Source organism: Vombatus ursinus, unplaced genomic scaffold, assembly GCF_900497805.2.
Source record: "Vombatus ursinus unplaced genomic scaffold, bare-nosed wombat genome assembly UNPS02012179.1, whole genome shotgun sequence".
Classification (NCBI taxonomy): domain Eukaryota; kingdom Metazoa; phylum Chordata; class Mammalia; order Diprotodontia; family Vombatidae; genus Vombatus; species Vombatus ursinus.
Window position 1 is genome coordinate 7,969,393 of NW_020951957.1, and position 5,147 is coordinate 7,974,539.

General features: G+C 42.1%; 1 pseudogene; it reads left to right on the forward strand.

Moving 5' to 3' along the window:
- The first annotated feature begins 3,792 nt into the window (after positions 1-3,792).
- LOC114039654 lies at positions 3,793-4,923 on the forward strand (annotated as a pseudogene).
- The last annotated feature ends 224 nt before the right edge of the window (positions 4,924-5,147 follow it).

Consider the following 5,147-nt stretch of genomic DNA (forward strand, 5'->3'; position numbering starts at 1 on the left):
AAGGAGAAGTTAAACTAGTTACAGGAGGAAAGGGTGGGGAACCTCAACTTTCCCCTCTCAGAAGAGATAAACTCAACCACAAAATAAACAAGAAACATTAAGGAGGTGAAGAGAATTTTAGAAAAGTTATATATGGGCTCAGATTCTCATAATCTAGCCAATAGTTCACTAAAGTTCTGACTCCTTAAGAGTCTGTCCAATATGACAGATGTTCTAATAAACCTTGTCTTTGGCTGCAAGAAGGCTTGGGTCAAATTCTGTTGGACAGGACCTGCATGTTTTGATTTTGGGGTCCCAGAACCCCTAACCCCCTAAACCTTAACATTTTGGTGGACCATACAGGGAAATTGCCTAACCCAAGTTCTTCTCCAGCCAAGACTCGAAGGTATGTAAGCCTCCTCTCCTTCTTTCTTGCCTTGCAGTTGGGGTCACTCTCCAAGCACCTAGGAAGGCTTGGAGGTGCTTTTTGGATAGACAGTTATGAGGCTGACTCCTACTCAATTGGACACTCTCAGGCTCTTGGTCTACTGGTTCTTTTTGAGACCATGGACCTGAGTACATCTTCTGCAGCATAGAGGTCAAGGACAGACACCCTATCCTGAAGAGTATGCGCAGTTCTGTCAATTCTCTCAGTGCTAGAGAATTGGGAAAACTGCAGCTGCTTTTTGGTTCCCTGTGGCTTATTTGCTCCCTTCCCTCTAAACCCCTGGATTCTTCTTCATGGTGGTTACAGGGGAAAGTCAGAACAGCTAAAAACATCTTAGCAGATTTTGGAGCTTTTGTCATCGATCATTAAGGAGTTTTGAAACACCTCTATACAATCTAGTCACTCCCTTACCTTGCTTGAGTCAAGAAGGTATCTGGTAATCCCTCCAATAAGAAAGTTTCATTCTTTCCCCCTCACCTTTGATTTCACCCTCCTCCACCTGGGGAAAGGAAGGAGAGAGGAGGGGCAGCAGCTCCAGCATGGGTCCCACTAGCAATGGCCTTGGGCCCTAGGGCAACTTTTGCCTGGAAGTATTACCCAGGTTCAGTACATCCTGCTCAAGGTAAGGAAGCTAGCCTCCAAACTTGGGTAAGCATGCTCTTTTAAAGTTGTAGTTTTAACTGTTAATGATGAGGTGTGGATTCTCTGTGTAAAGTAATTTGGAAATGCATTTAACAAAACTGAAGTCACCTGATTGGTAATGGGTTTGTTTCAAGTTTCAAATTGGTGCACTTTTTGCATCAGTTATGTCAAGGAACTTTTCATAATTTGGTTACCACTAAAATAATTTGGCTATTGTTGGTTATTGTTTTAATGTGTAAACTTGCCAAAAAGCTTGTTTTGGTTTTGTCTTGCTGAGAATTTTCAAGTATACAGAAATAATCTCTAATGATTGACTTTTTATACCAGGACAAATTTAAATTTGAAATGTAAATCTCCAAAAATTTTTTCCTAAGCTGTAATTGGTGAAACTTGCTGTTTGAGGTAAAAGCTCACCGGATTTTATTTTGAGTTGTCTGATGGATCACAATAATCCATGTATAATCAATAAGCCACCATCTGAGAAAAATGCCACAAGCTATCCAGAGAATGTGATACTGGTGAGCAGTTATCAGTATCAGGAAAAGCTGAGAGGACAATTTTAGCCTCAGTCTAAGATGGTATCCTTCTCACTCAGTTTCACCATTATGGTCCTTTGAAAAGGAATGTTACCCACCTGGCTATTCCTGAGCTTGCTATGAGGTGGATTTGATACTGCATAATTGGAAAACTGAGTTATCTGAATCCAAATAGATCTAAGGATGTTTTATCCTGTCATATCTGGGCCCTGCAGTCTTTTCTGTCAGATTTGTGTCTTCCAGACTACAGACCATGCACCTACAGTTGGTAACAACGGGGGTACCAGCTAACATCCACCCATCATTCCCTTGATGCAGCCTGTGTTTGGTTCAAGTCAATGTCCTCTTCAGGATCCCGTCAAGGCAGGACCAGCTCTACACCCTTTGCCAGCAGGAAGCAGTTTCACAAGCCAAAAGACCTTCGCCCCTTACCTCAAAAGAATTTCGGTCTCATTTTTTTGAGGGGGGAATGATGATGTTGGGAACTGGACTCCAGAAAATAAAAAACAAACAACAACATCAACAACATCAACAACAACAACAACAACAACAACAACAAAACCCTGGACTGTCCTACATGGCCAAATCTCTGGCATTCACCTGAGGCTACTATCCCATCAATTGGCCTGTTGTCGTGGCTATGTGTCCAATCTCCCAATTCTCTATTACTCTTAACCTAGCCTAACCCTCTATTGTCTTACCTCCCTACGTCCCCCGGTCACTTCCCAGCCTTACTCCTAACTAGGCTCCATTCTCTCTTGGCTACATAGTCCAAATCCCTGGCATTCTATTACCTCACAGTCCCAGCAAACTACTTGGCCATTCCTAGATCCCTCCCATAGTCTTTCTGTATATAAGGTCCATAGTTTTTCTGTATATAAGGTCCATCTTGTCTTCATTAAGGTGCTCAGATTCTTATAATCTAGACACTGCTCAGATATGTTCAGATTCCCTAAGAGTCTGCCCAATATGACAGATGTTCTTATAAACCTTGTCTTTGGCTGAAAAAAAAATAAAAAAGATAAATATGAGAGACCTCTGGAGAAAATTTCATGAGAATAGAAAAAAAGAATGTATCTTTTTTTCTCAGTTGTACACGGCATCTACACAAACATTAACTATATATTGGGCATTCAAACCTCACAATCAAATGCAGAAAAATAGAAATATTAAATACATCCTTTGCAAATCATAATGTATTAAAATTGCATTCAACAAATAGCTGTGGGTGACATATTAAAATTTAATTGGAAATTAATCTAATCCTAAAGAATAAGTTGGTTAAAAATCAATGAAACAATCAATAATTTCATTAAATAGAATGATGAAAATGAGATAACATACCAGAATTTATGAGATGAAGCTAAAGTAGTAGTACCTAGGGGAAATATGTATCTCTAAATTCTTACATCAATAAAACAGAGAACAAGCAGATGAATTGAGGATTCAAATAAAAAATAGAAAAAGAACAAATTAAAATTTCCCAATTAAACACCAACTTACAAATCCTGAAAATAAAAGGAGAGATTACTAAGATTGAAAGTAAGAAAATCATTGAGTTAGTAAATAAAACTAGGATCTGGTTTTATGAAAAACTAGTAAAATAAATAAACATTGATTAATTTGACAAAAAAGAAAGGAGAAAACCAGATTACCAGTATCAAAAATGAATAGGGTGAATACAACACAACTGAATAAGAAATTGAGAAATTATTAGGAAGTATTTTGCCCAGTTATATGCCAATAAATCTGACAACTTATATGAAATTGATGAATATTTACAAAAATATAAATTGCCCAAATTAGCAGAAGAGGAAATAGAATATTAAGTAACCCCATCATAGAAAAATAAATTAAAAAAAAATATCAGTGAGCTGCCTAAGAAACATTACCCAGGACCAGATGGATTCACAAGTCAATTCTGCCAAACATTTAAAGAACAATTAATTCCTATACTATAGAAGTTATTTGGAAAAAATAAGCAAAGAAGGAGTCATAACAAATTCCTTTTATGACACAAATATGATGCTAATACTTAAACCAAGAAGAACAAAATAGAGAAATAAAACTTTATACCAATTTCCTCAATCAAGATTGATGTAGGTGAAGTGACTGAGGGAATTGTGCTCAGTGCGGGGGGGCTCCGAGGAGGCCTGCGGCCTCTCCCTGCCGGCCGCCTGCAGAGAGATGGAAAATCTGATGAGTAGCTCAGCCCTCCCCCACTGTTTGCAGATGATGACGGCTCTAAGGAGAGTAGCAATACAGCTGCAGCTGGGTTAGCCCCATCCAGAGGTGACGTACCCTGGCGGAGCCACACCATCCACAAACAACGCAGATTTTGTGGAAGATCTCTCCCAAGTCCAGCTGCTCCAGAATGAATCTTCAAATACAGCAGAAAATAGTGAGCAGCGGCATGAGGATGAGCAAAGAAATAAACGAGGAGGTTGGTCCAAAGGAAGAAAGAGGAAGAAGCCACTTCGAGACAGCAATGCTCCCAAATCCCCCCTCACAGGGTATGTGCGGTTCATGAATGAACGTCGACAACAACTCCGAGCAAAGAGGCCCGAGGTCCCCTTTCCGGAAGTTAAGAGGATGCTGGGCAATGAATGGAGCAAACTGCCTCCTGAGGAGAAACAGCGTTACCTGGACGAAGCAGATCGAGATGAGGAACGTTACATGAAGGAACTGGAGCAGTATCAGAAGACTGAGGCCTCCAAAGTCTTTAGTAGGAAAGCTCAGGATCGGCAGAAGGGCAAATCTCACGGGCAGGAAGGAGCTCGGCAGGCTGCTCATGATCATGAGAAGGAAGTAGATGTGAAAGAAAGGTCTGTTTTTGACATACCTATATTCACAGAAGAATTCCTCAACCACAGTAAAGCCTGAGAAGCAGAGCTGCGACAGCTGCATAAATCCAACATGGAGTTTGAAGAGAGGAACGCAGCCCTCCAGAAGCATGTGGAGAGCATGTGCACAGGTGTGGAGAAGCTGGAGGTGGACGTGCTTCAGGAGCGGAGCCGAAACACTGTCCTGCAAGAGCACCTGGGGACCCTGCGGCAGGCCCTGACCAGCAGCTTCGCGGGGGTGCCGCTCCTTGGAAGTGGAGAGACCCTCACGGTGGATACCACTGACTCGTACGTGAACAGGCTGCACAGTATTATTCTAGCTAATCCCCGGGACAATGAAAACTTCATAGCCACAGTTCGAGAGGTTGTGAACAGGCTTGATCGCTAGTGAATGGTGCTGTGGCTCCACGATGTTCTGCAAGTGATTCTGCTTGTGAGGAATGAGAAGCCAGGAGGGAAACAGACTGCCTGGGGCGGAAGGAACCAGTGCATGCATTCCAGCCTCCCACCCCTGGAAAGCCATCAGAGTACCCCGAGGTGCGTTTGGACGTCCCTTCCACTGCTAGTCCTTGCTGAGGCCCTGAGAGCGCCCAGGGGCTCTCAAGGCCTCAGATTTCTCTCATTTCAGTTTCTGTTGCAGAGAAAAGGCAAGATTCCTCCTGGAGCCACACAGAATGGGCTTCCCTGCCCCTGTCCCCA